This window comes from Anas platyrhynchos, chromosome 7, assembly GCF_047663525.1.
Source record: "Anas platyrhynchos isolate ZD024472 breed Pekin duck chromosome 7, IASCAAS_PekinDuck_T2T, whole genome shotgun sequence".
Classification (NCBI taxonomy): Eukaryota; Metazoa; Chordata; class Aves; order Anseriformes; family Anatidae; genus Anas; species Anas platyrhynchos.
The window spans coordinates 34,644,686-34,670,128 of NC_092593.1; the positions used below are offsets into that span (position 1 = coordinate 34,644,686).

General features: G+C 38.8%; 1 long non-coding RNA gene across 12 annotated transcripts in view; it reads right to left on the minus strand.

The window, feature by feature from the left end:
* The window catches only part of LOC106019051 (uncharacterized), a 351,120-nt gene extending 331,892 nt beyond the window's left edge, over positions 1-19,228 (minus strand). For 9 of the 12 annotated variants that reach the window (XR_011810791.1, XR_011810792.1, XR_011810790.1 and 6 more), the window contains exon 1: positions 19,158-19,228. This is a non-coding gene — a long non-coding RNA (uncharacterized lncRNA). Of the gene's footprint in view, positions 1-17,062; positions 17,162-17,637; positions 17,771-18,458; positions 18,562-19,157 lie in introns of those variants that run through there. The other 3 variants (XR_003498410.3, XR_005267171.2, XR_003498409.3) reach the window with 3 other exon arrangements.
* Positions 19,229-25,443: the final 6,215 nt, after the last annotated feature.

Here is a 25,443-nt window from a genome sequence, read left to right on the forward strand (position 1 = left end):
GTCCTTTTTCGAATCCCTCTCTAGTGAAATCAGTACTTCTCTGCGATTTTATTTACTCTGAGACTATGCTCATGTTCCTGGACCAAACCCAATGATACCTGTGTTCACCTCATACAGAGATGATCTTCCCAACAAGATTGATTACCTTGCATGAACTAATTTCATCCAAGATCCCTTTCTGAAAACTGTACTGTATTGTGGTTTTGGCTGGGACACAGTAAATTTGCTCCATAGAGGCTCATACAATGTTGTGTTTTAGATTGCTGATGAAAACCCATCTTCTCATTATTGCAGAGTAGTGCATGTGCAGAGCCCAGGACTCTCCTGCTCCTCATGTTGCCGCCCTGCTAGCGAGGAGGCTGGGGGCACACCAGGAGCTGGGACAGCTCACCCCAGCTGCCCCAAAGATGTCCCATACCACAGGGCGTTGTGCTCAGCGATACCAGCCAGATGGAAGAGTGGGGGGGATGTTCCAAGTGATGGTGTTTGTCTTTCCAATGCACTGTTACATGTGATGGGCCCCGCTTTCCTGGCAGTAGCTTAATTCCTTGTTTTGCTTTGCTTGCAGTTTTTGCTTTAGCCAGAAAACTGTCTTGATCTCACGAGTTCTCACACTTTTACTTTTCCAGTGCTCTCCCCTGTCTGAGCCAAGGAGAGTGAGTGAGCTGCCATGTGGTGCTTAGCTGCCTGCTGGGGTTCAGCTACAGCACACTGCAAGTTCTCTTCACAGATCCCAGCAACACCTTTAGCAATCAGAATTATGCTACAGGGACTCCATAATCCTGTTCCTCTACCAAAAAAAATCAGTAGAGAATGTAATTGAGACAAATGGCAGAAGTTCACCAATGAGATGCAAGTGCCAAAAAAAAAAAAATCACTTTCAGTTAACAAGTTACAAATATGACTAAAAAAAAATCAGCAATTTGAAATTTTCCCAAAGTTATCATAAAGTGCCGTTTATGAAGTACAGTTTAAAGTACAGCGTAGCTGTAGGGTGCGATAAAATAAAATTTGGACAAGTGAACCTCTGATACCACAAGAAATAAGCTTTTGTCTGGTGTCAGGCACAAGAACTTCTCACCATCATGTTTCTCAAGGTGAGATTTTTGCTTATTAGTAAACTCAAACGATTGGCTTCTCCTTGCTCTCTACTACCATTTTCTGTTTAGCTGGTAGAGAAGGATGTGTTTAGACTGCTGAATGGGTTAAAGGACCTGCCTCACGTTGTCACCCTGTGAGGGACGGTGGGAGACACAGTGACCTGACAGAGGCTCAGCCACCTAATGCATTACAGCAAATCCATCCCTCTTCCCAAGACAAATCTCATTCATGTTTGCACCAGTGATGGCAACCAACACAGCAACCAGCACGTATTGCATGACTGTCAGAACCGAAGAACAGTTCATCTGTTATACAGCACGCTTGGCACAACAGCATACAGCAGGAAGCAACATAAGAACTGCAAGGCATGTAGTCCCTGCGGTTCTTTTTATGGGCAATAATTTTCAACTTAAAGTGTTTGAATACAAGATGGGTGAAATTCAGAGGCAGCATCACCTCACATTTCAAGTGGTAGCAGAACCTTAACAGCATCTGCACAATTGCTGTTTCACTCATCCTTTAGAAGGAATACCACTGCAAGATACTGGGCCTTCAGTCGTATGGACACACATGGGAGCCCTTGGATCCTTTAAGGAACAGTCAGATGGAAATAGTGAAAAGAAGAGGTAAAGTGTAATTGTGGGCACATGATCAAAAGCAGCAAGTCATCTGCAGAAAATCAGGTGCAATATAATCCTCTCACATGGGGACAGCAATAAAAGCAATCCAGGTCGAACATACATATTTTGAGAACCTTACTTTACTAGCAGAGGAGATGACAGAAATTGTGGGTGACAAGTTTCCCAACCCTCCTAGGTTCCTAGCTTTAAAGCCTAAGTTGAAATTAAAGAAACTTTAGATGAGACCATCATCCTCAAATGACATCCTTTATACAAAAATGCTATAATTACCCTGAGAATCCCCACAGAGCTCCTGAAAGACACAACCATTTTGTTAGTATCGTCCTTTTTTGGTGTTGTTGGTTGTATTGTTTTTTCTTCAGTAAACCAGCAGGTTTCCTAACACAAATGAAGTTATCCCAATCCTATGGTGAATATGCTCTAAGGTGGTTTTAGTCGTACAGACAAAACATGAGAAGTTTTCTAATGCAGGCTCAGCATAGACTTGCCAACCAGCAACCTTCTCTTACTGTCTTGTATCCAACAGTGCATAAGCCTAGGAGCAAGGGGTGAAAAAAATAAACAAGCAGTCAAGAAGTTGTGTCTTTTCCTCTTCTCCCCTGCTCATGGTACTGTGCCCACAGCTCTGGAGTACACTGGAGTGTCTGAAATGAAACCCAGGTGCTTCTGACTTGAACTGCAGAGCAGAGTTGCCACAGAATCTACCTTCGCTCTCTGCTTATTGCAGGTTTTTTTTTTTTGATTAATGTACTAGTGTGTTTGAGAAAACACTCTCCTGTTTCCCTGTTTTCCTGTTTCCCAGCTGCATTTTAATTCATTTTAACCAGCTGCCCAGGCCTCTGCACACTCCCTCAGTAACATCAGAAAGGAGAAAAATAGCAGCAAGAGGCTCTGCCTTTCTTCCCTCTCTCCCTCCTTTCCCTCCAAGTCATCTGAAGCCATTGAAACATTTATAGTCCGGATATTATAGAAATAACCAAAAACTAAATCTGAGTTTTAGTTATTAATGACCAGACAGCTTTTAAGAAAATAGAAAAAGTGCACCACAAGTTTTTTCAAGCGCTGTGTTTTCCCTCATGCCATCTCCTCATTCTCCAAATGCAGGCATGCATCAGCTACTGCTCTCCTGAACCACTCTTGTACCTCCAGAGGGCTACAGGACAACAGGAGAACGTACAAGAACCTCAGGCTTGGTGGTTAATATGCTTAAGTGCCTCTTCATACCATAATGCATTTTTAAAGCTAATGATTGCATAGGCCATAAAATACACAACCTACTCAACTCTGAGGTCAATAGATGCTTTTGTAGCTACCTTTTTTGCCACACCACGTGGTACATATCCATTTTGTTCAGCCTGCCATGAACTGACAGCCACCCCTCTGAATCTGTCGTTACAGGAAAACGCCAAGATCAAAGAGATGAACCGTGCTGCTGCTGCTGCTGGCAAGTGACCTTCAGGTTACTATCACAGACAGGATCAAACAAGATGAAGAGAAAACGAGCGTGCACAGGCAGAGAGGTGTTTTCAGGGGGAAGAAGCTATTTTACCTCCTATGAAACATTTATATCAGGCAATCCCACATTCATGGGGCAACCAAAAGTGAACATTTTCAGAGACAGGATCATGAAACAACATTCTTGTAGCAACTAACCCCTCACTAGGCAAATTCACTTAAGATCTTTCTTACATGAATACCAGCTTCCCTGTTACCCAATCTGACACACATTCAGAGAACTTTTAGCCTCCTTAAAGAGGAATGTGACTGTTAGCATCAATTTCACTCCTGGAAAATAAATAAATAAATAAAAAATCCAGTGTGTTTCTGCCTTTGCTTTATGAGATATTATTTGCTAACTGTAGGTGCCTGGGAGGAACAGCTTGATTCCCTTAAATTACCACTATTAAAAGGTGCCTGGTGACAGACAGCAGATCGGTATGCATAAAACAGATTTTTGTCTCCGCTTATTAGCTCCCTGTTAGGACTGTATGAGGCCACTTATCCAGGTAGCCTGTCAGCTCACTCGCACTCGCTGTTCGAAGCAGCACAAAGAGGTAGCACTGTGAGTGACATCTAGGCCAGTGCCTGCAGTAATTTTCCAGTGCATGTCAGCCCAAAGACAAAGCTTCACAAGAGCATTTTCTTTTACAGAGCACCAGAGGAAATTTAGTGAGATTAGGAGAGACACAGCACACCTGTGGGAAGGTTACTGCCTTTCTATTTCTTCCATCTATTACATAAACAAGGCTGACATCTTCTGGCAAAACACAGTTCAAGTCCTTCGATGCTGCTGATGAGTTTTTGGACCACAACAATGCCACTCCAGAGAAAGCAACACGCCAGGATTTCACTTCTGACCTTGACTATTATAGAAGCCTACTGACAACCCAACAGCAATAGCTGCTGGAACAAGATGTCCAACCAATTTATAGCAGTTCCAAAGCGACCCATAGCACTAGGTGATGAAGTTGATCCCTTGTGAACTTCTGCTCATCCCCTTCTAATAGTCACTTAGGTTTAAGAGACCCCTAAAACTACTGCTCTATAAATTTATTTAGTGAAGCAGGACTAAGGAACACTGGAGAATTTACAGACAAGATGACAGGCACAGAAGAGATTTATTCCTACCAAAATATCTCAGACTAAAGGTATGCCTGATAAATTTATATTTGAGGGCTGGTATCTGAGACATGCATTCATTTGCTTATTTAATTCTGAAAAAGATAATTATACAGAAGGACAAGCAGACAGTCTCTGTATTTGGCAGCCACAGAATCACAGACTGCTCCAATTGGGAAGGGACCCCTGGAGATCGAGTCCAATCTCCTGCTTGGTCTTGACACATCACGATTCAGCACCAAGAGGCAGAAAATAGTTGCAGGCTTAATGGCTGTGCCTTCTTATAGATCAGGATAAAATCCTAACCCCACCAAGACCAGTGCATATTTCCATCTGATATGGGAAAGTTTCATTTCTTAAATCTTCAACTACATCTTCTGATGCAGTTTAGCTTTCAGAAGTTTAAAATCATTATCTGAGGTTAAAAGTATTTACAATATTTTCAGCCCCTTTACAGAAGGCTAGTCAACATTTAATCCGAATAGTTCATGTTATTTTTTTGAAAAGGCATTTCACCAGCAAAACCTAAGAGTCCTCCAAATCAACTCTATTAGTGCAAAAGTTTGTAATAGCAGCTGCACATCAGGCGCAAGCAGGTGTCATTGGAAAGCAGTAAGAAGATCTCCAAAAATCACAGAAAGAAGCTGCTCCACCATCTACTCTGGTTTCTCCTGTCCACATCAGAAGTGCTTGGAAACTCATCAGTTTCCCTGAACGCCACAGTATTCCCCACGTCACTCACTGATGTTTCCAAACTAAGCTGTCACTACCCCAAAGATCCGACACATCAGTTTTATTATCTGCTGGAGACAGCATTATGGTGGAGTATTTCCTTACAGTTACCCTAAACCATTCCTTTCCTTAATTTCTCAAATCTGTGTTGATGCAACATCTTTTTATTTTATAATCACTGCCCACACCTTTCAGAGACTTCTAGCCACAGAGCAACTAAGCAAGGATTAACTTTTGACCCTTTAGGAAAAAAATAAGAGATAGGTATCAGCTTGAGGATTTTATTTATTTTCTTTTGGGGAAGGGGGGGGAGGGACCACCCCCACACACACGTGAATTACTAAGGATCCTTTAAGCATTTATTATTACTTCCCAGGACTTTCAACTTCCCTCTCAAAGAGTTCCTGCAGTAGAGGTCGCATAGGGGACACAGTCCATTTTTTCAGGCACTTAGAAAAATTAAAAGCGATTATTAATTAGGTTAGAGCCACGGCTTTCAGGACTCTAAATAGGTCTGTAAGAATCCTGCTACAGAGAATAAAAAAATAATCTTCTTACCGCTGCATTTTTTTGGAAGTGGCATAAGCATTTAATTGCAGCATTTCCAAAAATCAGAATAATTCTGAATTGCATAGAAAAGATTGTTCTGAAGATCGGTAATTGGATACAAAGCATTAGATCATGAATGATTCAAGCATAATCCAGCTCAGTACTGACCTTTAGCTGTTACTATTAGAAAGCCGAAGAAAATAAGCTGATGATCTCATTCTAGTTGCTAGCAAGAAGGTATCCATTTCTCAAAATCACAGACACATTCAGAATTCATTGTCACTCTTATTGGCAGTCACCACAAAGAGTCAGTGGATTATGTGATGCTTCAGTCTACCCAAAGACATTGTCTAGACACATTGAGAAGGTACATTTTTCTACCTCACAGCAACTACTTCACACAATCCATCCTCAGATACAAAAACACAGCAAGGACAGCTGCTGCCATATTTCTCTTCAGGTCAAGCAGAGGCGGTCTTCAGACTCATCTGGGTTGATCCCACCTAAGACTGAAGTTCCTGATCTTTGCAACATGCCAAGGTTACAGGGAAGTCTTAAATGGACTCACCAGGTTTTACCAAGCACGATGAAGACAATGGAAAAGACTACACTGCACAAACAAACATTTGATAAGAACACTTCTACGTGCTTTAAGAGGTCAAAGGAAATTAAAAAAAAACAAAGTAACTTGTCAAACAAGCACCATCATTGCTGTTTCCAGCCATAGAAAAATCTGTCAAGACAAACATCACAAAGAACAACCCTAGTACTGCAGCAGTGAAGTGCCCCAAACTTCATCAGCAGAAAGCTGGAAGTCTGCTGCTGCTGGCCATTATTTTGAGTTATGGCCAATTTCTACCCACCCCATTTCTACATACTTTCAACAGAGGCACGTGGGATCCCACAGCAGCCTTTCTGTCTGCTCAGAAGGCTCTTAAATTTACTACTTCTTACACAGGGACACTGTCTGTTGCCCTTAATCCTAGAACACCATGTTCCAAATAATCCCACATTCTCATGCATCACTTCTGCTACTGGTTCACTTTCTAGTTCCAGGTTCCATATTTAGATGTAAAATTATTCCTTTTGCGAGAGGAGTTCTCATATTTGTGAGATCTGTTAAGCCAAAAGTTTCCATGCTTTTTTTTCCTTTCACAAAAAACTAGCAGAGGGTAAGACTGGGACTCTTGAACTGCGAAGCAGCAAAAAAGTCTCAAACACCCTCCACGCCTATGGCTTGTACTAACAGCACTCATAGCTCCGATCCTCCCTCATCAAATACAGTATCAATGTGAACTGAAGCCTTCTTTCAGCTATCTGCTGATAGCTGAAGCCTGTACACAAGTCTGTATAAGTCAGAACTTGTGTTCCAGTCCTGAATAAGGTGAGAGGCCGGAATGAACCACCTCTTCAGAAACCCTAATTAAATCCTCCATGAAAACACAAGTCAAAACCCTTTACTTCAAGTAAAGCAAGTGAGAGTATCACTCAGCCCAAGAGCCTTCTCCAGCATACTTTGTGCAGTTTCATTGCAATAGCTCTACTCTTTAGAGTCCTTTTCTACATTCATGCATCATTTATACCTGCACCAGCTCACTTGACCTCTTGCAAATGCGTATTGGTGAATGTGCCATAACAAAGCTGCTGTAAAAGCTGGGGGATGATGTGCTTTTATATGCACTGTTTCCAACAGGATGTCCAATAACTCCTTTTACCAGCAAGAGCCTAAGACATTCATATCACTTCTATGCTACGTGTGTACACATCATGCAGTTTACACGGACACATATATAAAAACAGACTAAAAATAATGAAGGAAGAGCAGAATAAAACAGCATATAATTTATATGTCATTTTTGGTAAAGAAAACCAGGAAATGTTTGGACCACAATGCTCCTTGCCAAAACTTGATTCAAAACTTTTTCTATTGTTACTTTCCAAGCACGCACAACCATAAAGCAGTGAAGCATGCTTAGAGCACATGCACTGCCTGGTCCAGCTCCGTTTTTGTCTCTGACAACTTTTAAAGCAATGCAACTAGAAATCATTTGTGGAATAACAGCTATACAATTGATGGAGCTACAACAAGCCCGTGTCGTTTTGCATAGTTCTTCATGTAATTACTGGCCATTATGCAGCAACAACACCACACATTCTGAAAATAAACAGTAATGCTATCTAATATTTCTTTTGGTGGAGAACTGCCCCCCCAGGAAACCACTCGTCTTCTAGAAATAGAAGGCAAACATTCCTATTAAACCCATCCTTCTTGTTAAAGCAAATGCTTTTTTTTTTCTGTATTGCTGGTGAAATTCTGATAATTTGGAATAAAATCACTCTAGAAGCCATGCTAAAGCAACACTGATGCTAGGAGAGACTAAAAACAAAGGAAATGTCACTACACAGGAGCATCTAACACTCAATATCTACTTAAATCTTCCTCAAAACTTTGTTAGGTATTTTACATACTGCATTTACAAGATTCTGTATTTAAATGTGAATAATCCAGTACATTACTAGCTGTTCGAAGTGTGACGATGTCAGTCACAGTTCAATCTGACAGTTTTTGATCCTTAATTTTCACAGTACTATTTTCATACAGAGATTTATTTTATGCAGGAATTTACTACATCTTTCCCAGCAAAGGCACCAAAGAGAGAGACCATATCACACACACATCGTGGAAAGAAGGCTGAGCAACTTGAAGTGCTCTCTACCAGGTTTGTAAACACTAGCTTATGCGGTTCAGTGTATTCATCACTCCCTTTTGTAGATCAAGATAAAATTTTCTGTTTTCCCACCCACTGTCAAATCCCAGCTCTTCTAAATACACAGGAGATGCTAGTCAACATCTTCAGGAGGAAGAGTTCCAAAAAATCTAAGAAAACAGACAATGGAATGCAAAACATGCACTGTTTTGTTTTTGCATTTGAGCATGATTTCTATTTTTCTATTATTTCTATATTTATATTATTTCTATTTTTCCCTAATTACAAATTCAGTTTGGTTATTTAATGTAAGCAGGATACAGATAATTAAAGATTGGTAGCACAAGCCCCACAAAGCCCCTAAAAGTTGTATTTTATCTCATGAAAGACAGTAAGACTCCAAGGAGAGATCAGAAGAGGATGAGGTGGAGCAATTCTGACTTTCATAATTAAAAAATAAATAAATGCACAAACTTGATCACTTTCCTACCAGTTCTGTAACATGTCCTGTCTAAATATATAAAAAACTGTTTTAGAATGCAAGTTTTTAGATGAAAATTGTTAGAATTCAAGAAGAAATAAAAATGTGACCTCAGACTTAAAAGCAAAACAAGATCTTGAAATAGCATGCAGCATCTCACTTGTTAATGACAGTCTCACTAGGTTTTTTATGTGAGACTAAAGCCGGGGAACCTGGAAGTATTCCTTCAAACAACAGCCACCTCTTGCTGGCCAGCTGATCAATGGCTTCTGCTCCAATGCAGGGCAGGACTCACACAGACCCAGCTAAGTTCCCAAGTCACTGGAAACCAAAAGCTTGCTCCTTTAAAGAGCCTTGGCTCCCACTTCTCCCAGCTACACAAAACATTCCTGGGTTCAGTCTCATGCCCCACGATTCAAGTAGATGAGCACAGGGACCATTTCCAATGGTATTTCTACTGTCTGTACCACTTGGTTTTGAGGGGGTAGAATTGCAGCAATTTGTCTGAGGTTTTTAGGAGTGCCTAACTATAAAACAATTTCCCCAATCCATCTTCTTTTGTGTCAGCTGTCTTCTGCTTTATTCATACCATCCCACCACATGTTTCTACTCAAGAACGGTAAACACTGGTCTGCAAAAAAAAGACAATTAAGAAGTATTTCAATATTTGAGCCTTCTTTTGGAGTAGTGCCTAATTCACAGAACATTTAAAAATTTTAAAAGAAAAAACTAACTGCAGCAAAGATTAACAGCCACTGAGAGAACTTGAACATTTTTATAAAGCTTTAAGCAGCTTAATGAATGAAGTGACCAAGGTTTCTCTCAAAGGACAAATAAAGTGTGGGTAGAAGATAATAGCCACAATGCCCGGTGTCACATTTTATTTCTTGAAGGAAGAATAATGGGAATGTTTTTCTAGATATTTATCAAAGTTAAGTCTGTGAGAAAAGGATTCATATTTATCAAGTGCCAACGGGTCAGTAACTCATGGTGACTTGTAAGAGCTCTATACTCAGGGACACGGAGCAGAAGAAGGATTTGAGAGCTGTAGCTAGGCCATCTCCAACTTCTAACAAGCAACAGTCCATGTTCCTTACTGCCTGCAGTTATACCTGGCTGGGTTTGTTATGCTGGGTGATTTAAAGCAACCCTGCAGAAGAACTTCCATTTTACAAAGACAATAGGGAAGCAAGAGTTAATTATAGGCTATAAACAGTAGAAAGGGAATAATTGGAAAAGCCCTGGCTAATAGTAATTGATCAGCTCACACACTTGTCTATGCAGTCCCAGTGCAGAACAATTGAACAGTGCAGAACACATGAGCAATTAAAAAGTAGAATCTGGCAGAACTTGAAACAGCGTAACTTACTTGCAATGACAAGTTTCATACATATTATTCAGAATTTTAGAAGACTGAAAATAAATGTATGTTGAAGGGGAAGAAGCATCCACAGGGTTGTGTTTCATTTTTTTCCCCTAATCCTTAAGTGTAAACATCTCTTTAAATAAAAATTCTTGTCTTTACGACTCCTAAATTGCACAAAAGATTAACCATTCTAGATCAATGTAATTACACACCTGATCAAAATAATTTGCAGCAAATCTGCTAATTTTTATTGACACAGTACAACTGATCTCTTTTGAGACTAGGCTGCTTAAGAATGCGCTTATACAAGCACATCTAGTTAAAACCCCAAATTCAAGCATCAACACGAGTTCTTCCATTTTTCCTTGTTCTCATGAAGAATTGAGATATTAATATTATCCATTTAATTTTACCAGCTAGGAAGTCATTTGGCTGCTATACGTTTTTAAAGTAGATCTACAAATGCCTGTGTATGCACTTACATGTATGCACATTCATACTATTTACGTTTAGAGGTACATCTACAGCTATATGTCGATACACATTGAAAAGAAGCCCACAGATGTATTAAATTCCTATCCATGTATTTTAACAGAGTCAGATAACATTTGGCTAATTCTGGGTTTTAGCGCTATGCAGAAGTAAGGTGCTGCATAGAAGCTGGTATTTTTCCTCCAGAACATATTTCCCAGATATCATTTTAGTATGTTGTTAGTTTCTCTTATAAAAACATATACCCACTTTTAGAAGAAAATACAACCCAGATCAAGGCATACCCATAGTCTTCAAAAAAGTCATACATACACACCTGACAGTAAAATGCTGTAGTCACAACATGATTAAAATGAGTCTTGTGTGTGCAGCTAATGGAGAGGTCCAAAGCAGTACTATTTTATAGGTTGCTATACGAAGCTACGATAACCTTCATGTATTTTTTTGTTTGTTTTTTAATCCACAGATATAAATAAGAGAAGATCTAGTACTCTTTGTTCAAAGCAGTATCACTTAGCTCCAGGAGCCTTCTGAAAATTACTGAATACAATCAAGTCCCACAAAATACAGTGTCAATAAACCATACAGGTCAGATAAAACAGAAGTTTACATTAATCTCTTGAAAATTAACATTTTTATATATTCCCCTTATGCTGACAGGTAATTATGCCAAGTAGGATGGCCAAACAAATTTCCTTCTTGCAAGATAACAGCTACTTAATTCAACACAATCAGTTCAGCTCCACACTTTCTGAACTTCCACTAAACAGAAAAGCCTGAGCTTCCTTCCTAAAAAGAGAAGCCTGGGGACACCTGGGGAATTTCCTGGATTTTGTGTCAGGTCCAGGAACTGCTTTGTTTGGTTTTAAGGTTTTGTGGAGTTCCTCACCTGGATCACCAGTCACTGGAAACCATGACAGAAGCATCAATCTTTCAAGCTCTCATCTTTCTTTTTCACCTTCTCTCAAGACAGACAGTACTACTTCATACTGCTAAAGAAAAAAATGCAGTCTGGTACCTCTGAAAACATACATTGCTGAAAAGAACAAAAAAATGTAGAAAAAAACAAAACCAACAAACACATGCTTTTCTACTTCCAATAATCCTTGATAATTAGTAAGCTTTGAAAGGATGAGTGCTTAAGTTTACAAATTAATTATGTTATGCCTCAACATGTTTAAATATTTTCTCTAACAGAAAAAGTGCACAGAAATAAACATTTACTGTGTGAAGTCTCAATTTTTAATGCGAGGAGTGGCATTCACAGCAAACAGATGATGAAAATGTCCATATTAATTACAAACAGTTAACTCAAATAAGCTGTCAGATTACCATCTCCTTCTCTGCATGCTCACACCTCATTCAGCCTGGAAGGCTCTCCATAGATGGATCAAGGTGAAGCTGTAGCACACCTTTCCAGCAAAACACACCCACACTTGCTCAGTGCAGGACAGCGCTGGTGGGCAATAGCTGAATTACAGACATGCTACAGTGGGTAGTATGCAGCATTTAGGTGAAACTTCGTTTCCACAGTTTTTATACATCACCTCCATTCGAGAGGAATTGCAGGGAAAAAGACTCAAAGTGAACCTGTTCTTTTTAATGCAATGAAGACAAACAGGAGAAAAATAGCTCGAACCTGTGTCAGTTCCAAGCTTTTATTGAAATCTCAGGTGTGCACAAACAGTGAGAGACAAGATGCCCATCTTTCAGACAGCACTTCCTTGCACTAGTAGTAGTGCTCTCCATCTTCCTGGCTTAAGATTACATAGCATATTAAAACTAAGTTCAAATTAAAGAGAATCCTGCTTCCTAGCAGTTTTACAAGGAGTATCCAGGTGCCTATTTCTTTCGTCAGGCCAAGTTATTTTATGTGACTAAGTTCAGTGCACGCTTAAGCACGGGAAGCATTATGAAGTAAGTGCTAACATTTTCAAACAAGTCTGATGACATTCGAGCACACAATTTGTTGTTACTTGTGAGAAGAACAAGCTCTTGGTGCAATTGATTTCACACATAAAAGGCAATGGTTTTAAAAACCAACACTGCTATTTTTGGACAGTCAGTAGAAACCGATTTTTAAAGCTGGTAGCAGCTCTGACAATTAATTACAAGCTAAAGATCAAGCACGTCAAATCCTTGTGAAATCCCTAGACATGAATCAGAATGACTCCCGAGTGCCTCAGTAGAGTTCAGAAGAACTGTTCCCTCTCTTTTTTTGGTTCATCTTTCAGTGTCTCCAAGCCACAATGATTATCACCATGAATATTTTATGAAATGATACAGAAGTAAAATCAGGCAGGAGATCTATCCTCTCTCCTGGGTTTCCATACAACAGACATAGTGCTGGTAAATAACTGTTCAGCTGAATACTCACATGTGCTACAGCCAGGTGAGTAGCAGGGAAAATGATTCACAAAACACAATTGTGCCATTCAGATAGCAATTATGCCCATCCATGGCTGTAATCCCCATTTTCCAAAAACACGCTAGGCACTTAATAAAGGAGTCTTATGCTTTGTGTAGCAGCAGTATGGGGAGGCATATACATTAAGAATAGACTAAATGAAAATCAGAAGTATGTCATACATGGGTTCATATGAGATCAAACAAGCCAAGGAAGAGCTTAAACAGGTTTTACTGTGAGCTAATAACCACAAAGACATTACCTGGGCATGACTGTCCCAGAGGAGGGTGGCTATATTAAACGTGCAGTTGCCATTCAAGCTGATCAATGCATCTGACCATCTGCTGCAGAATTTGCAGCAGAAATTCACTGAAGTTGTTTGGTGTAATGGATTCATTTTGCCCACATATTAACTGTAATAGGCTGGCACAGTAATGACTTGCCATTTGCCACAATGCCATAAAGCCCTGACTATTCTCAAGTAATTAACTGGATTCTGATGCACTGTTAGTGCTTCCTGGAAAAATGCTATGTCAACAATACTCAGTAATTGTGAGACGTCCAGCTCCACATTTATGACTGGAGGGAAGGCTTGAAGTTTGGATTCTGATCAAATTCAGAAATCAAAGCACTCAAAGATATCAGACTAACTTTTAAGTAGACAAGCTAATATTCACATTTTTCTTCCCTCTCTCCCTCCTTGAGTGGAGCACTTCAAAAAAAATTACAGAAAAACAAACACCTTTGGGAGTTCCTACTGGTTCCACAGAGGTGTCATATTGACCTTTTGACATTATGATAATTAAAATCAACAGAAAAAACTCAAAACAAGATTAAAAAGCTAGTTTCTACAAAGAGATGGTAAAGTCAAACCAAGTTTCTAAAAAATACAAGTTAAAGAATGAGTTTCCCACCCCCAAACCAAACGGGAGGGGTGATTTATTCATTTCCCCTTGTTTTCTCTTTGCGTTTGGCTCCCCATTTTAAATGGCAGCCCTGCTATCAGTTCCTTCTCAGACACTGGCATTCTCCTTACAGCCAGTTGAACAACTGACTCCAGCTGACAGTCATTTAGTAGCAAGATCTTTCTCATGTTCTAACAAATGGTATACCTTCTAAAGAGTCCCTACATTTATAGCCAAAAAGTAGGCTGCAGCTATATTCTCTATTTTAGGTTACCCATCATCTTTTCAATTCTTGGGTTCTGTTGGGTGAAGAGATCTCCCCTTTACCGAAGATAATAGGAATGTTTCTAGTCTTTCAGAGCAATAGGAGGAAGGAATGGAGAGCCACCCTATGGAGGAGACGGGACACTTAACTTTCAGGAGGTATATGGGTAGCAATGGGAGGAAGAGGCTGGTGCACCAGTATTTTTACACAAGCACATTGCTGCATTTGTGCCAAATTTCTGCCTGTCTACTGAAAATTTCAAGCCACTGTGCTGCATTTAACTTACAGAGCATTAATTTATTTCTAGAACTAGATGAGATTTATTGTCCTGGCAAAGCGACATGATAGGTTTTGTACAAACATATATGATAGTTTACAACACGCTTTCAGAGAACAGCTCAAGTGCATCTTATCTTGAAAGAGAAAGGCAGTGGGCACAACTGCTGAGCAGCACAAGCCTCCAAACCACGTCCTACACAGCAGGGCAAAACCCACCCAAAACACACACCCACAAAAAGGTCCACACCAAACAGCAGCTCAGGTAGCTCCAAGCTTGCTCCCAGCGCAGAGACAGCATACAGGGAAGACTGCCCAGTGAAACAGATCTCAAGTGTCCCTGAAACAGAAACCAAGATTTCCACGGACGAGGCTGGTAGTTAAAAGAGCTATTTCCAGCACTCACGAAGAACCCAACCCTTCATGCCTTGGTGATCCAGAATCCCCCAGTCCTACATGAAGTCTGTAGTGGTCAGTTCTTATTTTCCTCTCTCCATCCTAAATCTACCTACTATTTAATTGGAGCTCTGGTACAAGCACCTGTGCCAAAGAGGAGCCATTTCTGGAACACTCATTCCTCAGCAGCTTCATACCCAAAGCTAACTCTGAAGCAGAAGACACTTTCCAAGCCACAAAGCTAGTGCTATTTCCCTAGCTGTAATCTCCACAGCTAAGCAAACATTTCTAGCAGAAATTAGGTAGCGATAAGTTTTGGCAACGACTTGAAATGTCTGTCAGCTTTGTATAGCCACAGTCTATTGGAAAGCAGTCTGAACAGAGATTAGGCTGTGAAGATAATTTATTTTCACATTTCTGATCGCACTTACAACACATAGTGCAGTCTATGTTCAAAGTCTGTAACATTCCTATTGTAGAAAGCCATAGATTGAAAAAGGGGGTTGTTCCAAGACATCAAAAAGAGTAACAACAAGGAACATGGCAAGTTTAATCCTTTGCCATGCAATCAAGAATCTAACTGGCAGCATAAACCATTTTAAAATTGTTTCATTTAGGACTGCCACGTGAAACCCTTGCAGCCATGCCAAGGAAGTAAATACACAAAAGCCGGTAAGCACTGTGCTGTAGAGTTACTAATAACAGATGGATTAAACGATAGCAGTTAAATTGTTTATATCCAACTATCATAATCTGGCTTTTTTCAGCATTTTTTTTTTTTTTTAAGCATTCTATTAGATGAGGAATAGGTACTTAAAAAACAGTCCAAATGGGCAAGCGGAAATAAAAATTATCTTCCTCTGAACACACCAAATTTTCAAGTTTCTCATACTATTTCTTGTCCCACCACCAAGCTTGAGCATTCCTATATGAAGTTAACAAATCCTCTCAGTACCTGTGCCAAATGCTAACAAAACAACAACAAAAAACACACAATGACCAGCAGAAGATTTGAAACATTATGATTTCAAACAACAAGTGAGATTAGGCAGATGAATGAATGATTGGCAACTTAGAAACATTAACATGAACTCTGGAATAAGGTGTCCAACTAGTCTGCAAAACAAAAAGTGGCAGTAGAGTTCCCCCATTTCCATTCTCAAGGCCTCTGAGGTTCAAGAGATGACAGTCACCCATTTTCTGACCTCTTCTCACTGTCCATATGTAGCACACATTACCTTCAGTAACAGCCAAAGAAAGCACCCACTATCAATCTTCCTAAAGTAAACTTCTAATGGTTCACTGTAATTTCCATATTATTGCAATATGACCTTCAGGAATACTACATTTGTTTTATACTTCCATGGTGAGCTCTACTTCACACAAGCTAAAAAAATTAAGAACAGAATCCAATCTAACTTCAAATGTAGAGTGAAAAATTCAGTTTTAAGAATAACATCAGTCATGACCTTTTGAAACAAATGAGAAAATGATGTCTAGCTTTTATGTTTCAACTCAGTGTAATTCCATGTCAGTGAAAGGGATGAAACTGAAACTAAGACTGAAGACACTGAAAGCCACATCTTTCGCTTACACACACCAAAGCTGACATCCGAAAAAGTTGCGGTTTATCTTATTGCTAAGCAAGAGGGCAAATCAAAATCAACACCAAGAAGAATGAGAACTATTGCATTTTGGAGGCTTCTTCTGGTTAAAACTGCTATTAGTACTGCTCTTACTCACTCTGATGCAACTGATAGCTTTACAATGTCCCTTTAAAAAGAGTAGCATTTTGATGATAAATTTCTACAGTCACATTAAGTTACATACTTTACTTGAGGCTTAGCTAAAATAAAAAGCAACTTACTTTTAAAGTAGAGACGGACTACCTGTGATCAATCCTTTGCAGGGAAATACCAGAGGAGATATATGCTGTCTGTAAGTAGTTACTGCATCTCATTTTCAACCCTGAACAGAGCATTCACACTATTCCCAGAAAATAGTATAAAAAAATTCCAAGTATGACTGACTGTTTCAAATAATTTATAAAAGGAAGACCAGCACTTTAATTAGAAGAAATCTCAATGACTAAGACTGTTTACAAGTATAAAAACTTTTATCTACCTTTGTTTTTGTTTGCTATTCTTCATCAAAACAGCAAATCCTTGTTTGTTCTCAATAGCCACAAAGTACCTGAAACTTCAACTGATGCTCCAGGAGTACCTATTGATCAGCGTAGAAGATCAAGGTTACTGTAATAAAATGTCACTGTCCCACAGTAAATTTCAATTTATCGTGTCATTTGTAATCGACAGTCCTTCATCTGCAGAAGATATACCTTCTCCTCTTGTTTCTGTTTCTGAATGAAATATGTGAGTGTGAAAAGCCTACCAAAGGTCAAGGTGAGGTTGGACTGTTTCAAAGATAAAAAATACAATGAAGTTTACTCCATCTGCACAAACAAGCTCTACCTCAGGGAGTCCCTGAACTCATTTGTTGGGTATTGTGGGGGGTACCTGGAAAGTTCAAACATTCTGTTTTTATACATTTAAGTAGCTGACTTGGGCCACCATCAAAGACAGAATATTGTTTTATGTAAGGCCTGGATCTGATTGAGGAGTCACCTCTTTAGTTCTTATTAGCATTGTATTGAGATATCTAATCAGCTTACACTTATGTGATTATCTACATACACGTACAGGGACCAGGTTTCAGTATTTTCCATCCAGATGAAAACTAGCACTCACTCCAAAGGGACACAAACAGTAACACCTCCACTGAAGTAAATTTACAGTATCTTGAGTTAAGGGACTGAAGAAGGTTGGCTTCTACCTGATGGTGAGTTGGAAAAAGAAAAAAAAAAAAAAACACACACTCAATTCCAAGCATTAGCAAGATGTAGATTTTCATCTCTCCAGCCCTAGCAGAGATTTTTAAGAAGCTCAAAACAGGCCAGAAAGGAATAGAAGAGTTAAGTGAAGGAGCTGCACACCACCACATCAATAGGGAGCACACCTGAACTCTTCCCAAACCAGGCCCCACAACCTTCCCCACCTTCAAACCTTTGTACTTTTGACTCCAATAATTATTAAGTATCTTTTGTGAGATAGATATTTTACTTATAAACAACCCAGTGGTAGATATTAATTTTCCATACTGTAAACAATTCCTTAAGAAGATTTCAGATGAAAAGGTATCCATACAGATATAGCCCAAATGACTGCGTGTAATCTCTTAATGGGGGACAAACTCGTGGATCAGAGGAGTTGTGAAATCCTCAATCTTCTACATCCAGAAGAGATTTTTTTTTGTTTTAAACTGATAAAGATTTTGATTCCATACATATTGAAACTATTAAAAAAATAAAAGCCACTTATTTGAAACGTAGAGAACAGAAGTCATTTTATGTAAAAGTAAAAAGTATCTTAAGCTTAAGAACAGAAGTAATTAACTTCATAAGCTATTTTAAAATCAAAAACAAGCTAACAGAAATTATATTATTATCAGTGAAAGACGATACCCAGAGCTTTGTATTAACCTCTTGATTGTTTTTGCTCCCCCACTGTAGCAAAACCCACAAAGTATTCTTGAGCCAGGCAGTGGCCAACTGAAAACAGACAGAAATACAAAGCCGTCAAGAAGCAAAGTATGCAACTGTATTGCACATGTTTTAGTCCACGTAATACAAGCAACATCATAGACTTGCGCCAACTCTGGACAAGTTTACACAACACACAAGACTCTAGTACATCTATTCGCTATTAGCTTAGACCTCAAGCAACAGTCAAAAGAAGATAACCATAGGAAGTAATTGAAAAAACTTGCAATTTAGTGAGTAACCCAGGCATTATGCTGTAAACCTACCCAAGCAAGAGACAGCAATATTAACTTCATACCACTGGAGTAACACAGTGGTAAAAAAAAAAAAAAAAAAAAAAAAAAAAAACCTTCTGCTATGAGCTTCCAGGTACATTAAAAAAATAAGTCTTTTCACTCACAGACCATTAAGAAGAAAAAACACGAAAAAACACACATGTGTATATACATAGATATATGCTCTCCAATTCCCTGCTCCTAGCCTGCTGTTTTTGGCAGAACAGCCAAAATAACTTGAAATCTAAAATAAAACATAAATACATTTCACTCAGTCCCATAAGCAAAAGGCTCACGTATCATTAGCTAATATACATATATAATTTTTAAATCAGATTTTACTTACTATAAAGCATTCAGAAGAAACACCCTTGAGGCTTAACTATATAAAGCTCTTTGCTGTTGTGAACCCATTTATATTTTCAGGCGCAGGTGTTTCCTCTTTATAATAGAAAAGCCTGAGTGCTTACTGGCTGTGCCTTGGCTGCTTCAAGGTGATCTGTTTTTCTTTTTTCCCCTTTGCTCATTTATGAGTAGTGACTTAGCTTTTTTTTTTTTTTTCAAATTTTATGGATAAAAAGAAACAAAGACTGAGCAGAAAGGCAGGGCAAGTGTGGTCTGAAGGACTGAAAAATAGAGTCAAGATCCGTCAGGAATCTGAAAAAGTTTCCATCACAACAGTAAAGATCACACAACCCAAACAGAAGTTTCTACAAGTCTTACATTGCATGTGCATCAGATAGTCATCAAATATAAATTATTTGTATAATTACACTTACTTTCCCTATGAAATTAAATACGAAACAGGAATAATAAAAATCTTTTCTATTACCAAGAACTAACAAAGTTAGTTACAAAGACTAACTGAAAAGGCAAGCACATATTGAAACACAAAGTGAAAATAATCTTACAAGGTACAGATACTTGGGAAAGATCTTTCTGTGACCCAGAGGCAGAAGTCCAACTACTCAAACTGCACTCTGATCAGCACCTGCCACCAACACCTGGGGAAAGCTTTGCAGATGTTACTTGTGGAAGCCAGAAGAAGCCTCTCACAGGCAGAAACTGGGACAGCAATAGCAAATTTAGAAGAACAGATGAAGATGAAAGTCCCATAATGAGGCTGATGCTGCTAGATGAAAGTTAGTCTCTAGTCCTTAATTGATTGCTGAAAATGAACATGCATTTATTTGCATATTTTAAATAACATTTGCTTCGATAACCATACCTAAAAATATGTTTATAAAGGTTTGTCATCTGATACAACTAAACTTTCCAGCAAAAAAACTTTTACTTTCAAATGGAGAGTAGTCCCTGGTAGTTGGGGGAAAACCAAGGCCCCTCTACAAGCATCAACAACAGTCCTCAACCATTTCTTAGCTGTATTCTCACCTTAAAACTAGTCCAGTTATACCTTTATAATGTTAACGCTGTTTTACATGATGATATTGTCTTTTCACGCTTAGACAGTGCTGCTTTGAAAGTAATCAAATTCTCCAACTACGCATTCGTTCCAACCTTGTAACATCCAGCAACAGCAGTCATCTTTTTCCTTGAGATACAGATCTCAAAGAGCTTGCTGGAAATTTTGGTGTGAAAATAAAAGAACAGAGAAATCCAGAACTGCATATGTTGCCTTTTTTTTTTTTTTTTTTTTTTTTTTTAAACACTATTGGTGCTTCAAGTGTGTTATATTAATTTTGGGAGACTTTATCCTATCTCAGGAACAATATAATGCTAAGTAACATGCTATGAAACTCGTGTGAAACACTTGATTTATATATATAACAAAACTTTTTGTCGATCAGTATTCAACAAATTCTTACAGCTATTTTCTCTACAACTCATTCTTCCTCGGCAGAGGTAATAAATAACTAGAGGAAACATATAATACGTTACTGTCCTTGAAGGAGGTGGAAGAGTGATTTGCCCTTCCTCCTCAATAGACAGATGGTGATGGCTTGGTAAATATCACAGATTTGTGGATCACAACCATTTACAACAGCTCCTACTTTTTTTGCCAAGAAGCAGGGAGTCCCATTGAACTAGTTAGACACTTCACATAGTGTCTCACCTGCCAATAAAGACCTCTGGAACTTGAACTCAAAATACTGGGAGGAAAGAGACAGTGCAGCCACCAGCTATCCCAGCTTTTAGATGCTTCTGATGGGCTTCATGCAGCCTAGCCACACTCCAGTCTCTCCTGCAGAGATTCTCGTTAGGTACAAGGCCAGGCATTACGATGAAGGAGCAAAGTCTCCACTGTATTTAGATTAAATCAGGGAAACTTCACTGTGTTAATGGCTCACCTCTTCCCTTCACTTCAACCAGCTCCCTCCAGGGCGAGCCACATAAATGTCCAAATACTGTCTTTTGTAGCATATTTTTCTATCATCATTCACTTATGTGATAACTAGTACTGCAGTTAAAGCACACACCAGAAATACATTGCTACTCCATCTTCCCTACTTGTACCTGATGCAGTTCTTATCTCTTTACACTCTGATCCAAAGCATGTTCAAATCAAGGCTTCTAGCTTTTCCTGTTTCCCCCAACTGTGTTTAATTATATTCCTTTATTCTTTGAAGTCTAGGGAAATAGGTCTACTCATTTCAATGAAGATTTGGCCTGGCCTTTTATTTGAAGTGTTCCACCTCACTGTATCTTCAAAAACAGTTGTCCATAGGGACAGGAACACATCTAAATGAAGACTAATAAAAATGCAATCATGGTATTATTAATTGAAGAAATAAGGTAATATTTTTCAATGTCAGAGAACTTTAAAACACCCAGGAAAATAGTATGGAAGTGTCTTGGTTCTAAACTAGAAACAACATAAACACTGAACAGATCAGAATAATTTTCCTCAAAAATTGAGTAAATAATCTGATATTCTTCAGAAATTCCGAAGTGTTTCCAGTACTCCACAATGAAGCTAACTGAATTTCACTCAGTGAGATGCGTGGAGATTCATTTATTTTCATCTTATAAGCATGCAAAGCTTTATAGTTATATTTCCTTCTCCATGTTTAAAAATAATCCCACTGAAAGGAGCATTTCCAGCGACCCAGCTGTCAGTACGCAGTGGTTTATGTGACTTGCCTCGTAGGGAGTTTTTCTTTCCACACTGCAAGCCCAGAATTGCAATTTGCTTTAACAAACCTGCTCCTGATTGCACCCTGATGATGTGCCCTCAGCGCAGCTCGTGACACCGGTAAGATAAATGAGCAGAATGAGAAGAGGGGCAGAACACTAATATATGTTGCTTAGCTCAAAGAGATGCAATCAGGCCCTTTCAATATTAGCTGATGTATTCTAGACAATATTATGAGGCAATTAAAGGCTATATGTATTGGCTGCTGGAGGTGAGTTACGGTAAATTCCAGGAGGCATTTGTCTGAACCAGGAGATGCTGATTAATTACCCAGCAATAACTCATTATTAAGATGGTCGGGTCTGCTTGTGCCCCACAAAGTCAGAGGGAGTAACAGACAATAAATTGTATAAAGTATTGAGACTGAACAGTGTTTGCAGCTACAGCCTTAGGATCGTCTATATGCAGAGACATTTTCTTTTTTTTAAAAAATGAGATCCTCAGAAGCAAATTATCAAATTAAGCAGGCTGAGGGCATCCATGCCTTGTGATGCATGATCAACATGTGCAGCAGCAGTGCCTACCATGGGCAGCTTGTTACCACCCAGATGTCCTGGCTTTCTACGGGGAGCAGCCACCATACACCTGACGGTACAAACTTGGATCCAGACTGTACAGCCTCAGGCTTGCATCTCTTGCTGTTCAACCAAAGTGAATGGACATGAACTGAATAAAAACAAAGGCTGAATCCTGCTTTCAAGATAAAGATCAGTACATTAGTACTGATGTTAGTTGACTAAGTATAATTTAAAGCAGATATTTGAATTGCCTGTCAATCTTATGATCACAGAACATTTTTCAGGTGTGTACAAATACAACACATCCACATTATTTATTTTATTTTTTTAGCTACCATCAAATCATTGACTCTTATTGAATTGGCCCATAAAGGGTTCCCTAATTAGTGAAGAAGTGGGTTACTACACAGTAATAAATTAGAATTGTTACTTAAGTATTTTACAAAGGGAATTTACTAAGGTGGCAGTCCTCAGGAAGTCATGATGTTTTAAAGTTCAGTCTTTTCTCACCCACTAAGTAGATCCAGTTTTAGGAGTGATTCAAAATAGAAAATTTCCATGCAATTTTATTCCTCCCCCCTTCTGACAGAGGGTTTTCCTCCAAGTTCTTTTGTTTTAAAAAGCAACTGGCTGACACCCTTAAAATTCAAGCTGTTGAATTGGAAAATGATTCTCTCACTCTTGCCTTGATCAAGATATTTGGATCATTATTGATTTTAATATTCTATGTTATAGAGCTTCCTAAAGCTCAGGTATACACTGTCACATGGGGAAAAAAGGTATTCTGAACCAATCCCTCAGCATCCCTTTTGCCTGGGCCTTGCTGACCCGAGTATGTTTTATTACACACATGCAAAGCATTTAATGAATCCCACTTCTCATTTAATATTTTCTCTTTCTAACATCAGTTTTTGACCAGAATCTCCATATTTTCAGACCAGGGAATTGCTGAGATAACAAAGGAATTTTCATGACAAGCAATATGTTTTGTGATCCATCTGAATAAGGACTGTCTCCTGAACCTTGCACATTTTACATACCCAGAAACCTAGGTTTTTGATTAATCTTGGTTTTTACACTGCTTTTTGGTGTCCAAATACAAGAAAAACCACAACACCAAACACCTGAACATTGCCACAGAGTAACCTCCTTCTGGAGAAATCTCTCCATCAACATCCTTGGCTCAAATTTGCTTCAATAACAAGTTCAAACTGCAGAATCTAACTGCCCAGTGTTGTTATCCTTAAATGTCAGATAGACAGTTGTCTGCAGATAGATGGTCTGTCCGTCTTGTGAAGCTCCGGTGTAATTCACCTCAGGACACTGAACAGCCCTCACATCTAACAGATGATGTATTCATCTTCTTGTATCCACTTGTCTGCAGCAATCATATCATGTGCCTGAACAGACTCCTTAGGCACTTGAATTCACAAGTTTTAAGTTGTTTTGCTCTTCCAGTCATGACAGGAGAAGGATGCTGTAGTCTGTCACAACATCCATGCTCTTTGCTTACCTTTCTACATTATTGGGCAGTAAGTTTTTCAACAAGATTGCTAGAAATCAGCTGTAATCCCTAAATCCTCCATGAAGAGATAACGTCATGCAATATACTGTTTGCTTCAGCTGCTATCTCCTTGAGTAAGACAAGTCAGTACTAAAGGGGCATATATGGGACAGCAGAAATAGTTTTGTTCCTAACAGATGCATATCAAAGGTCAGGTTGAACATTCTTTTTTCTTCCAGTTCCTTATAAATGGATAAAGAACATGGTCTGTACTTGTTTACTAAATATCAAGTATATTTTATTTCTTTCTGCAAATGCTTCCTCATTAGCTTTTCTCTGCTTACTGATCTTAATTCACTTTAAAAACAAAACAAGAATGAAAATAAGCCTATATCTGTACTAAATGTCATTACTCAACTGGCATTCAATTCATTAAAAACAAAATTTACAGTCAATAACTTAGAAGATTAAAAACAGACTTCAGAACCAAAACTCAAATAGTAAATGAAGAAACACAAGTTGTCCCCTGAGGGTATAAGAAGTTACTTGTAATGCTATTTTATGCATGTTCAGGAGAGATTTCAGAAACTTTGTTTTGTGTAGTTTTTAATGTGACCGGTGGTGTCCCGCTTGACCTCAGCAGTAAGGAGAGAATGAGCACAGCGTTATTATTGCACTCAGGCACACAGTACAGTGACAGCCGCCAACAAAAAATAGAAAGCTATCAGCTCCTAAAAACAGGACAGTATCTTTATCTTACTGCATCGAGTTTTACAAAGCACACCTTATTGGGCAAAGGGTGAGGATGAGTAAAGAAAGGTAACAGAAAGATCTAGCACTCATTTCCAGTATATCAGGTCCCAAATCTTTCATACATTTCTGCAAAAACAAATTATGAATTAGATCGTGTTTTGTATACTTGGTGTTTGTCAGCTCTGATATTTTTCCTTCATTGAAAACCTTCACTCCATTTTTTTTCATAAAACATAAATTATGGGTAAGAGACAAAATCTCATTTATTCTCCTATCATCTCTACACCAACCGCACTACAATTCTCAGTCCAGATATGTTACCTAAGCAAAGAGAAGAACTGCTCAATATTTCTGTACGGTCATACTTACTGTCACACAAGGATTTCACCTCCTTGCTAGAGTCCCAGCATGATCCCAGTTATAGTGGTTGCTACCTAGGGATCCCAGTACAGAAGCAGAGGAAACTGAAAGTAGCACTTAGACAGGTAGTAGAAAGGTTTTACTCATGCATTTCATGGGAGAGAGAAAAACAAATGTACATTTCAATGAAGAGTGCCTAGGAAGCAAACCTGAGGTTTTGGTCCAAGCAAGTTGGTCAACAAGCATGGCTGAACAGCCAAGAAACAGCTATTTCTATAGAGTATATTCGAGCCATAGTATATTTGGTTTTCTTGTAATATTGAGTTATGTAGAAATTAGTCAC